Source organism: Musca autumnalis, unplaced genomic scaffold, assembly GCF_047663935.1.
Source record: "Musca autumnalis isolate F117 unplaced genomic scaffold, ASM4766393v1 scaffold_2, whole genome shotgun sequence".
NCBI lineage: Eukaryota > Metazoa > Arthropoda > Insecta > Diptera > Muscidae > Musca > Musca autumnalis.
The window spans coordinates 179,243,099-179,257,233 of NW_027411755.1; positions in this window are offsets into that span (position 1 = coordinate 179,243,099).

Here is a 14,135-nt window from a genome sequence, read left to right on the forward strand (position 1 = left end):
TCAGAGGCGTGGATTTTTTAAGAATATTTTTCGAGGCATTATCAGAGGCGTGGAATTTTTAAGAATATTTTTCGAGGCATTATTAGTGGCGTGGATTTTTTAAGAATATTTTTCGAGGCATTATCAGAGGCGTGGATTTTTTAAGAATATTTTTCGAGGCATTATCAGAGACGTGGAATTTTTGAGAATATTTTTCGAGGCATTATCAGAGGCGTGGATTTTTAAGAATATTTTTGGAGGCATTATCAGAGGCGTGGATTTTTAAGAATATTTTTCGAGGCGTGAAATTTTTAAGAATATTTTTCGAGGCGTGAAATTTTTAAAAATATTTTTCGAAGCATTATCAGAGGCGTGCAATATTTAAGAAAAATTTTCGGGACATTATCAGAAGCTTGGAATTTTTAAGAATTTTTTGGGGGTATTATCATAGGCGTGCAATTTTTAAGAATATTTTTCGAGGCATTATCAGAGACGTGGAATTTTTGAGAATATATTTCGAGGCGTGGAATTTTTGAGAATATTTTTCGAGGCATTATCAGAGGCGTGGATTTTTAAGAATATTTTTGGAGGCATTATCAGAGGCGTGGATTTTTAAGAATATTTTTCGAGGCGTGAAATTTTTAAGAATATTTTTCGAGGCGTGAAATTTTTAAAAATATTTTTCGAAGCATTATCAGAGGCGTGCAATATTTAAGAAAAATTTTCGGGACATTATCAGAAGCTTGGAATTTTTAAGAATTTTTTGGGGGTATTATCATAGGCGTGCAATTTTTAAGAATATTTTTCGAGGCATTATCAGAGACGTGGAATTTTTGAGAATATATTTCGAGGCATTATCGGAGGCGTGACATTTTTAAGAATATTTTTCGAGGCATTATCAGAGGCGTGGAATTTTTAAGAATATTTTTCGAAGCATTATCAGAGGCGTGCAATATTTAAGAAAAATGTTCGGGACATTACCAGAAGCTTGGAATTTTTAAGAATTTTTTGGGGGTATTATCAGAGGCGTGCAATTTTTAAGAGTATTTTTCGAGGCATTATCAAAGACGTGGAATTTTTGAGAATATTTTTCGAGGCATTATCGGGGCGTGACATTTTTAAGAATATTTTTCGAGGCATTATAAGAGGCGTGGAATTTTTAAGAATATTTTTCGAGGCATTATCGGAGGCGTGACATTTCTAAAAATATTTTTCGAGGCATTATCAGAGGCCCGGAATTTTTAAGAATATTTTTCGAGGCATTATCAGAGGCGTGGAATTTTTAAGAATATTTTTCGAAGCATTATCAGAGGCGTGCAATATTTAAGAAAAATGTTCGGGACATTACCAGAAGCTTGGAATTTTTAAGAATTTTTTGGGGGTATTATCAGAGGCGTGCAATTTTTAAGAGTATTTTTCGAGGCATTATCAAAGACGTGGAATTTTTGAGAATATTTTTCGAGGCATTATCGGGGCGTGAAATTTTTAAGAATATTTTTCGAGTCATTATTAGAGGTGTGGAATTTTTAAGAACATTTTTCGAGGCATTATCAGAGGCCTGGAATTTTTAAGCATATTTTTCGAAGCATTATCAGAGGCGTGGAATTTTTAAGAATATTTTTCGAGGCTTTATCAATAGCGTGGAATTTTTAAGAGTATATTTCGGGACATTATCAGAAGCGAGGATTTTTAAGAATATTTTTCGTTTCATTATTGATTGGTGGATTTTTTAGAATATTTTTCGAGGCATTATCAGAGGCGTGGAATTTTAAAGAATATTTTTCGATGCTTTATCAGTGGCGTGGATTTTTAATAATATTTTTCGATGCTTTATCAGAGGCGTGGAATTTTTAAGAATATTTTTCGAGGCATTATAAGAGGCGTGGAATTGTTAAGAACATTTTTCTACGCCTTATCGGGTCCTGGATTTTTTATGAATATTTTTCGAGGCATTATCAGTGGTGTGGATTTTTTATGAATATTTTTCGAGGCATTATCAGTAGCGTTGATTTTTTATGAATCATACGAGCAATTACCTGAAAATGATACAAAGCGTTTTTAATAACACCACAGTAAAACATCCGAAAATGAAATATGACTGCCACACTTAATATCCCGATATACAAAGGCCAGTATACCAAATTCCTGTTCTTCCTTTTAATTCTTAACTCTTAATCCCTCCTTGCTTTCCACTTCTCTGACATTTGCTATTGTACGATACAGCTTATTTTCCTACTTTTTCACAATGTTTCCTTCCTGAATTTCTCTCTTCTTTTTTTGGGTATTAATGCCATATGCAAATCATTTCAGTTATAAACGAATTTTCCTATTTTCCCATTTCCTTCCTGAGATCTTCCAATTTTTTCTCAAACAAAAACATGAATAAATAGAGTTGCACTGAATTTTGTTGCTTATTTTTTTACATTTTTGGGTGGAGGATATTTTCACACTCATTGCTTGAGGGGGGTAAAAAGGTAAATTGGTTTGTTGTTGGCTTTCCTAATTTTCCACAACTCAAGATGGTTGCATACTCCGCGTACAGAATGTTCGTATGTAAAGCAACTCATGAATGCATGCTTCATTCACATGAGAGATGCACATGGCTGTTGGTTATGCTGAAAAGAGCGCCCTTTTTTAGGGGTACAATTTTGGGAAATTTGTTTAGATTTTTTTAAGATTTTCGGAAACTGCTGATCCGTTACTCACTAACTCAGATGGCTCCAAACTGAACATCAGGTGGTCTTCCATCTATAGAAGACTTCAAGAGATCTTCTGTCTAATGAAGACCACAGGATTTCTTCAGTCTTATGAAAACCTCAAGAGATCTTCGGTTGTATGGAGTACTCAAGAGATCTTCTTGTCTATAGAAGACCTCAAGAGACATTTTTGTCTATAGAAGACCTAGAGAGGTCTTCTGTTTATAGAAGACCTTAAGACATTTTTTGTCTATCAAATATCTCAAGAGGTATTCTCTCTATAGGGGACCTCAAGAGTTTTCAGTCAAGAGTTTTTAGAACACCTCAATAAGTCATCTATCTACAAAAGGCCTCAAAACGTCTTCTGTCTATAAAGTGCCACAAGATATGTACTGTCTATGAATATCATCAAGAAGTCTTCTACCCATAAAAGGCCTAAAGATTCCTTCTGTTTTTATTAGCCTATAGAGGTCTTTAGTCTAGAGAAACCTAAAAAAACCTTCTGCCTATAGAAGAACTCAGAGATTTCCTGTCTGTAGATGACCTCAGGAGAGGTTGTCTGCCTACAGAAGAACTCTTGATTTCTTCTATAGAGGGAATACAGCATACATACAGCGGTACAGACGTCTTGAGGTCTGCTATAGACAGAAGATCTTTTGAGGTCTTCTATTGACAGAAGACCTCTTCTATTGACAGAAGACCTCTTAAAGTCTCCTATAGACAGAAGACATCTTGATGTCTTCTATAGACAGACCTCTATCTATTGACAGAAGACCTATTGAGGTCTTCTATTGACAGAAGACCTCTTGAGGTCTTCTATTGACAGAGGACCTCTTGAAGTCTTTGTGGTCTTCTACTGACAGAAGACCTCTTGATGTCTTCTATATACAGAAAACCTTTTCTGGTCTTCAATTGACAGAAGACCTCTTGAGGTTTTCTATTGACAGAAGAACTTTTATGGTCTTCTATTGGCAGAAGACCTCTTGAGGTCGTCTATTGACAGAAGACCTCTTGAGGCCTTCTATAGACAGAAGACCTCTTGAAGTCTTCTATAGACAGAAGATCTTTTGAGGTCTTCTATTGACAGAAGACCTCTTCTATTGACAGAAGACCTCTTAAAGTCTCCTATAGACAGAAGACATCTTGATGTCTTCTATAGACAGACCTCTATCTATTGACAGAAGACCTATTGAGGTCTTCTATTGACAGAAGACCTCTTGAGGTCTTCTATTGACAGAGGACCTCTTGAAGTCTTCTATTGACAGAAGCCCTCTTGAGGTCTTCTATTGACAGAAGACCTCTTGAGGTCTTCTATTGACAGAAGACCTCTTGAGGTCTTCTATTGACAGAAGACCTCTTGCGGTTTTCTATTGACAGAAGACCTCTTGAGGTATTCTTTTGACAGAAGACCTCTTGAGGTCTTCTATTGACAGAAGACCTCTTGAGGTCTTCTATTGAGAGAAGATCTCTTGAAGTCTTTTATTGACAGAAGACCTCTTGAGGTCTTCTATTGACAGAAGACCTCTTGAGGTCTTCTATTGACAGAAGACCTCTTGAGATCTTCTATTGACAGAAGACCTCTTGAGATCTTCTATTGACAGAAGACCTCTTGAGATCTTCTATTGACAGAAGACCTCTTGAGATCTTCTATTGACAGAAGACCTTTTGTGGTCTTCTATTGACAGAAGACATCTTGAGGTCTTCTATAGGCAGAAGACCTCTTGAGGTCTTGTAAAGACAAAAGACCTCTTGAGGTCTTCTATTGACAGAAGACCCTTGAGGTCTTCTATTGACAGAAGACCTCTTGAGGTCTTCTATTGCCAGAAGACCTCTTAAGATCTTCTATTGACAGAAGACCTCTAGAGCTCTTCTATTGACAGCAGACCTCTTGAAGTCTTCTATTGACAGAAGACCTCTTGAGGTCGTCTATTGACAGAAGACCTCTTAAGGTCGTCTATTGACAGAAGACCTATTGAGGTCGTCTATTGACAGAAGACCTCTTGAGGTCTTCTATAGACAGAAGACCTCTTAAAGTCTCCTATAGACAGAAGACATCTAGATGTCTTCTATAGACAGACCTCTATCTATTGACAGAAGACCTATTGAGGTCTTCTATTGACAGAAGACCTCTTGACCTCTTCTATAGACAGAAGAACTCTTGAAGCCTTCTATAAACAGAAGACTTCTTGAGTTCTTCTATAGATAAAAGACCTCTTGAGATTTTCTATTGACAGAAAACCTCTTGCGGTCTTCTATTGAAAGAAGACCTCTTGGCGTCTTCTATTGACAGAAGACCTCTTGAGGTCTTCTATTGACAGAAGACCTCTTGAGGTCTTCTATTGACAGAAGACCTCTTGAGGTCTTCTATTGACAGAAGAGTACTTGAGGTCTTCTCTATACAGAAGACCTTTTGTGGTCTTCTATTCACAGAAGACCTTTTGTGGTCTTCTATTCACAGAAGACCTCTTGAGGTGCTCTTGAGGTCTTCTACTGGCAGAAGACCTCTTGAGGTCGTCTATTGACAGAAGACCTCTTGAGGTCTTCTATTGACAGAAGAGTACTTGAGGTCTTCTCTATACAGAAGACCTTTTGTGGTCTTCTATTCACAGCCTCTTGAGGTGTTCTATTGACAGAAGACCTCTTGAGGTCTTCTATTGACAGAAGACTTCTTGAGGTCTTTCATAGACAGAAGACTCTTGAGGTCTTCCATAGACAGAAGACTACTTGAGGTCTTCTAAAGACAGAAGACCTCTTGAGGTCTTCTATAGACAGAAGACTTCTTGAGCTCTTCTTTAGACAGAAGACCTCTTGAGGTTCTATAGACAGAATACCTCTTGAAGCCTTCTATAGACAGAAGACTTCTTGAGTTCTTCTATAGATAAAAGACCTCTTGAGATTTTCTATTGACAGAAGACCTCTTGGCGTCTTCTATTTACAGAAGACCTCTTGAGGTCTTCTATTGACAAAAAAACCTCTTGAAGTCTTCTATTTAAAGAAGACCTCTTGAGGACTTCTATTGACAGAAGACCTCTTGGCGTCTTCTATTGACAGAAGACTTCTTGAGGTCTTCTATTGGCAGAAGACCTCTTGAGGTCTTCTATTGACAGAAGACCTCTTGAGGAATTCTATTGACAGAAGACTTCTTGAGGCCTTCCATGGACAGAAGACTACTTGAGGTCTTCCAAAGACAGAAGACCACTTGAGGTCTTCTACTGGCAGAAGACCTCTTGAGGTCTTCTATTGACAGAAGACCACTTGAGGTCTTCTATTGACAGAAGACCTCTTGAGGTCTTCTATAGACAAAAGACCTCTTAAAGTCTTCTATTGACAGAAGACCCCTTGGGGTCTTCTATTGACAGAAGACCTCTTGAGCTCTTCAAAAGACAGAAGATCTCTTGAGGTCTTCTCTTGAGGTCTTCTGGCCTTTGGCCTCAAACAATCCGCCACCCTGTATAAACCTGTGTCTTAAGTGTATATGTGCGTACGTATGTGTGTGTGTGTTTCGTTAGAGATGCACATTTTTGTTCATAAATTTATGTTGACACATTCTCATTTCGGTAGTCTTTGTGATTCCACAGTTAACTGAATTTGTTTTCTACTTTTTGTTGCTGTTCATCATCACCACCCATAATCACCGTCGTCATCATGGTCTTCTGGATCTTCGAGGATGTTTTGTCTTGGTTATGCAAACATATTTGAATTCGTCTGTATGGCAATGAGTGCATATGTGTGTTTGTTATACATTTGTGGCTGTGTGGGAATATTAAATTCTTGAATTTGCAACACATGTTTCTTACCATGTTCGGAATTAACACAGTTGTGTCTCCATCCATCACAACAACAATTCACAATGAACACACACACACTCACAGAGACTTCAATATGTGTACATATATTTATGTATATGCGGACATCCTTTTTGGGAAATGCATTCAATTCAAGATGTGGGTGCGAGGGTAAGGAACACGATATGCACTCCATACAAAGAAAGAAAAAAAGATTATGTCTTCCAGATGGGTTAACACAAAACATACTCTCGCAAAAAACGCACAGACACACTCAATCGGCACACATGCATTGCAGTTTACACCAGCAGCTAGCCAGGACTAGGAGCTGCAACCAACCACTAACAGCAGAAGCAGTAGCTACAAATAAAGAACAACAACGAAAGAAAAAATGAAAGTAAAACTAGGACCTTATGTTGCCGCTGCAACTGCTGCTGTTGTTACTGATGATGATGATAAACCATAAACCAAAATTGTGTTTACTCGGATACCCCAAGGATTGCTACTTTCTTCGGTGACCAAAACAACAGAAACAACAACAACATCGTTATGTTCCATGCATTCCATCAAAATGTAAAAAAGGATTGCTGCATGGGTGGGTGTATTTGTATCTGTCTTGGAGCTAAAAACATTTCACATTGCAGAGTCTAAATTTCAAATGAATGCTGCTTCTGCTGCTAAACATAAACTAATCATCAATCTTGCCCAATCTTCCACCGGCTTAGCAGAGATGATAATAAACCACTACAAATACACAAATGCTGCCAAATAGAAAATATGAAAGATGGGGTTCAAGATAATCTCGATAAATTTATATTATTGTATATTCGCTGAAGATAGGCAGGTTCTAATGTCTAGGTCCAGCAGCATGTCAAAAGATTTAAAACAAATTGAAGAAAACAAGTTGGACAATAGTCTTTAGGGTATGAGCGATTACGTTTTCCTGATTTTGAAAACAGACAAACTTTAAAATGGAATAGTTATAAGTTTACTTTCCTGTCCACAATTTTGGTTGCAAAAATTTTTCGATCACGGAAATCCACATTCCTAAATTATAATAATATAAGGGAGGCTTCTCTCATATCAATGAGTGCACCCCGATTCATATTAGCTCAATGATATGGGACCTACTGTTTATCGCCGAGTCCGAACGGCGTGTTTTAAGACACCACTTTGTATAGAAGTTTTACATGGCTGAAATACTCAGGAAATGTCGCCAACATTACTGTGGGGTATTTTGCCACCGCTGAAAAATGTTTGATGTTGCCTGGCCAGGGAATCGAACCCACGACCTTTAGCGTGCAAGGAGGGCGTGCATACCAATGAACCGCGGTGGTACCAACACACATTCCTAAATTATCTAATCTAAAAAATGTGTTAACCAGGTGGTACCTTTATATCGCGGCTATATCAAAGTGTGGACCTATGTTGACAATTTTGATGAAAGAGTTTTGTAACTGCAAGGAACCTCAAATGTCAAATTAAAGATAGTTCTGTCAAACAATGTAGGTAAGCCTCTTAAAATACCGAAAAGCGATAGTTAACGTTAAATGTTTACTAAAACTCTAAAAATACCGAAAATCGGGAGGTACAGTTATATGGGGCCTATACCAAACCATGGACCTATGTTGACTGAGAACTTCAAATGGAAAATTGCAGGGGCTTCCGTCAATAAAGGTAGCTAAAATCCTCAAAATTCCGAAAATCGGGAGCAACGGTTATATGGGGCCTATTCCAAAACATGGACCTATGTTGACAATTTGTGATGAAAATTTTTTGTGATCTCTGGAAACCTCAAATGTTAAATTAGAGGTAGTTCGGTGAAGAAATGTAGACGAAACCCTCAAAATACCGAAAATCGGGAGATACCGTTGTATGGGGACTATACCAAAACATGGACCTATGTTGACTGAGAACCAGTGTTCGAAAATAAACACTACGGCATCGTACCGTACCGTTCTGTACCGTACCAAGGTGGATAGGTACACTACGATAATGTACCGTACCGGTACACAAACACTAAAAAATATTTTAGTGATACTGTACCGGAGCACAACGAAAATCTTACTGTACCGACTGCGGTACACTACGCTTTTTAGTGTACCGACTGCGGTACGCTACGATTTTTTAGTGAACCGACTGCGGTACAGTACGATGATCGTAATGTACCGCTGGTCGGTTCACTAAAACATAACGTACCGGTAATGTACCGTACATGTGTGGTTTGTGAATTGTGATGAAAAATTGTATGTTTGATGTTTTGATAAAAAGAGTAAGAATAGTAAATAATATTCAAGATTATATAAATTAAAAGCACGAATGTGGTAAATTCGGTCGGTTACAAATTTTGCGAAAATTAGTGTGAAATATGAAGATAGCTAAAACTGCCAATCAATACATATTTTTAATTAATTCTATAATTCTATAAGAAGTTTTAAGTGAACCACTTCCTATTATGGCATACGAGTTGAAATCCACATTATTAATGTATGTATTTCTATTTACTCCTTTGAGAAATTTTTATTATGGGCTCATTAGGGTCCTTTAAGTCAATGTACATATCAAAACACTATCATACCCTACACAATAATGTGGAAATGGTATTATAAATTTGTTTTTCGAAAAATTCATGTAACACCGCGAAATATGTGGTATACCAAAATTCATAACCCCATGTAAATTATAGCAATGTAGTGGTTGAATAACAGAGCTACTGTAAAACATATAAGTGGGTTCCTTGTCGTTAAGGTTTGTTTGCAAATAACTACATTTACCTCATTCTAGAAAATGTCGCAATCATTATAAAAATGTTTTTAACCATGATAGAGAAATTTATATTTTTTAATTGATGCAAATTGCAATGCTGTACGGGCTCTGAAGTTTGTGTATAACCTTTGGTAAAAAGCGATGCAATACCTCGATATATTGTTTAGTTTTCTTTTATCTCGACCAAATATGTGCCTAATAGAAATTACGGTTTTAGACCAAGTAACGATTTAGCCCCGTCCGTCTGCTTTCGAACAAAATTTTGAACTTCGTAATATTTTTCCCAAACTTCGTTAAAGTTCAAAGATGCGCCATATCGGGTCACTCCTTCCCCACAAAAGTTCAAAAAATTTCCAAAAAATGGTGTGAACGATAACTTTCGAAGGGAGCACTCTATTTGGTCCAAAATCAGTACATTATGTTATTCCTCCTACATATACATACATCGGGTTCGAATATAGACTTTATCGATCGACTCTTTCGAGTACCTTCTACACTTAATTTGGAGAAAGTGAAGTTTAAGAGCTCCTCTCGGATCGATTTGAACTTTTTCAACAGAAGTTTGAAGCAGATGTTTGCTAATTAAAATTGTTGGCATATGCCAGTGATTTAGTATAGTCCTAATTTTGAAGCAAACTTGTGATACAAAATCAATATATTTTATATACGGTATAATTATGGGATTTGCTTCTTACTTGTTCTTTGGTCAATACACATTCTAAAATAACATATAACGTGTCGCAATAACATAAAAAAATCGTGGAATGCCCAGTGCAAGTAGTGTAGGGTATCGCATGTTCGGCCCCATCCGACTATAGCCCTCTCTTATTTGTTTGTAAAATATTGTTTGTTCCTTAGTTAAATAATTAGACAATTTTTACAAGTAACAAGTTAGAACGCCGTTAAGTTCGGCCAGACCGAACTTGTTATACCCTCCACCACGAGTTGTATTGAAGCAAAATGGAACTATTAGTTTCCTTTCGTTTATGAAGAAGACTAAATACAAAATTTCAACAAGTTCGGTAAAACAACGTGGCTAACCTTAAAAATACCGAAATTCGGGAGATACCGTTCCTTGGGCCTATATCAAAAAGTCAATCTATAACTACAAATTTCAGGCGAAAAGTTTTTAGGCTCAAAGAAGACTAAATACCAAATTTCCAATAATCCGGTAAAACCTTCAAAATATTCTTTTCAGGAATATTAAATAAGCATACGGAAGACTAAATAACGAATTTCACTCTTTCGGTGGAATAATGACGTCACAACCGTCAGAATTACGAAAATGGGGAGGAACCGTTCTATGGACCTTTCGATATAGGTGGACCTATACCGACGAAATTCAGTCAGAAAGGCCTTTTCCTCCAACAAAGACTAAATACCAAATTTCAGCCATGTCGGTGGGTTGCTGCGGCCACAACCTTAAAAATTCAGAAAATCGGAGGTAGCGTTCTATGAGGGCTATACTAAGGTAAAACGTTTTATACCCCCAGCGAAGAATAAGTACCAAATTTCAGCCATTTCGTTGAGATGCTAAATCCTTCAAAATACGGGAAATATGGTGGTACCGTTCTGTGGGGGCTATACTAAGGCGTGAACGCATACCGAAAAATTTCATATGGAACGTTTAATACCCTAAATGAAGACCAAATGTCAAATTTCAGCCATTTCGGTGTAATATTGAGGCCACAACCTTCAAAATACAGAAAATTGAGAGGTACCGTTCTATTGGGGCTATATGAAGGCGTGGACAAATTTCTGGGCGAAAGTTTTTTACCCCCAACGAAGACTAAATATAAAGTTTCAGCCATTTCGGTGTGATAATGTGGGTAAAACCTTCAAAATACCGAAAATCTGGTGGTACCATTCTAGGGGCTATATCAAAACGTGGACCAATATAGCTTATTTGCAATACTAAACATCCTAGGAGTAGTAGAAACTTCTATACCAAATTACAGAGCTCTATCTTAAAAATTGCGAGCTGGGTCTTGATTTAAACAGACAGACGGACAGACGAAAATGGTTATATAGACTTAGAATTTCACCCTGATCAAGAATATATATACTTAATTAATTATACCCTCCATATTATGGTGGAGGGTATAAAAAGGGGATACTGTTCACTACAAACAAAATAAATGGGTATTATTTGTTGGTACAGGTAATATTAATGTGGATTGTATAGCAAATATTAAATTTTTTTGAATAATCTTTTTCGCAAAAATGCTAATGACACCAAAATACTAACATTCTTCTTTACTTACTCACGTAAATGATTTTATAATTCATAAATTTTCACCCTTTTTTACATATCATAAATGTCTAAGTGCCTAACTTGGTAAACAACATTATATTTTCTAGTAATTTTCTCAATACTTTTAAACGATTAAAATGTAATTAATTTATATAATATTGAATTTATTTTATTTTATTTATTCATACTTGCATATAGCAATTCATATTTCCTCATAAATAAAAAACACATGTGTGGTACATTACCGGTACGTTATTTTTTTAGTGAACCGACCAGTGGTACACTACGATATTTTAGTGTACCGACTGCGGTACGCTACGATTTTTTAGTGTACCGACTGCGGTTCACTACGATTTTCGTTGTGCTCCGGTACGGTACGCTAAAATATTTTTTTAGTGGTTGTGTACCGGTACGGTACACTAAAATATTTTTTAGTGATACCGTACCTGGAGCGGTACGTTATTTTAGTGTACTGTTTCTTTTCGAACACTGCTGAGAACTTCAAAAAAATCCTCAAAATTCCGAAAATCGGGAGTTGCCGTTACCAAAACAAGAACCTATGTTGACAATTTTTGGTGGAGATGTTTCGTGTCCTCTGTGAACCTCAAATCCTAAATTATAGGTAGTTCGGTCAAAAAGTAGTTAAAATTCTCAAAATACTTAGAATCGAAAGGTGCTTTTATATGGGAGCTATACCAAAACGTGGACCTATTGAACAAATTTTATAGAGTAGTTTTGTGACGACTGGGATCCTCAAACGTCAAATTACAGGAAAATCCGTCAAAAAAGGTAGCAAAAATCCTCAAAAAACCGAAAATCGGAAGGTATCGTTATATGGGGGCTATACCGGTACATAGATAAATATTGACAAATTTTGGTGGAGATGTTTTGTGAGCTATGTGAACCTTAAACATCAAATTACAGGTAGTTTTGTCAAAAATGTAGCTAAAACTTCAAAATACTGAAAATCGGGAGGTACCGTTATATGGGGGCTATACCGAAACACGGACATATGTTGAACATTTTTGGTAGTGTAGTTTTGTGACCACAGGGAGCCCCAAACGTCAAATCTCAGGTACTTCCGCCAAAAAAATGTAGCTAAAATCCTTAAAATACCGAAAATCGGGTGGTACAGTTATATGCGGTCCAAAACATGGACCTATGTTAACGATTTTTAATGTAGCCAAAACTCTTAAAATACCGAAAATAGGGATATACCGTTGTATGGGGACTATACCGAAACACGGACCTGTGTTGAAAATTATTGGTGGAGAGGTTTTGTGACCACTTAGAACCTCCAATGGCAAATTGCAGGGACCTCCATCTAAAAAGGTAGTAAAAATCCTCAAAATGCCGAAAATCGGGAGGTATCGTTATATGGGGGGCTATACCAAAACATGGACCTACGTTGAACATTTTTTGATTGAGTAGTTTTGTGTCCCCGTGGTGTCACCTGGGGAACTGCCTTTAACACCCGTTAAAGGTAGTGAGCTAACATGTGCCGCGCGTCCACCCATAAGAACGTTAAAAACTTGGGTTTGGGCGTCGGGTTAGTAACCCTCCCCTAGAAAAACAGCCTATTATGAAAAAACGAAAGAAAAGAAAACACGGAAGTTTGACATCAGTAAGCTGCAATCACAACAGATAGCCACAGCATATTCCACTCAACTGGCCCAACTGCTTAATCAAAGCAGTCCTCGTCCCGATAACAAACAGCCGCAAAATCAGTACTTGGATACCAGAGACCTTCACCAAGGAATCCATGGTATGACCAGGAGTGTCGTGCTGCTACCGAAGAGAAAAATGCGGCATATAGGGCTACTTTACAATCAGTAGCAACGCGTAGCGCACGAGAGAGGTATCGGGAGAAAAGGAGAGAGGAGAAACGTCTTTCCCGCAGGAAAAAGAGAGAGATGGAAAAGCGGGAGTGTAAACAAATCGAGATGTACAGGAGACAGAATGAAGTCCGAAAATTCTACCAAAGAGTGAAACATCAAACTGATGGCTTTGGAACTGGCACATCCTCCTGTAGAGACCAGCAAGGTAATATGGTAACTGATACAGATAGTGTGCTAAGGATATTGAAAGAGCATTTTTCCAAACTGTTGGTATCCAATAGTAGCGGAGTCGACGAAGATACTACAGATCCAATCCAAGAAGACTGTATTGAATGTATACCACCCGGCCAAGATGAGGTAAAGACAGCAATAAACCGACTGAAGAATGATAAGGCAGCAGGAGCTGATGGCCTACCAGTCGAGCTGTTTAAAACCGGAGGCGACACGCTGATAAGGTGTATGCATCAGCTAGTTAGCTCCATCTGGCAGGAAGAACGCGTACCCGACGATTGGAACCTGAGCATCCTGTGTCCCGTCCATAAGAAAGGAGATAAGACTTTATGCTCCAACTACAGGGGTATAAGTCTTCTCCCTATCGCCTACAAGATAGTGTCAGGGATATTGTGCGAACGACTTAAGCCCATGGTCAACGAAATAATTGGACCATACCAATCCGGCTTTAGACCTGGCAAGTCCGCCATTGACCAGATATTTACCCTGCGCCAAATTCTGGAGAAGACCCAAGAGATGCAGATCGACACCTACCACCTTTTTGTCGATTATAAAGCAGACTTCGACAGCCCGCTACGTTCAAAGG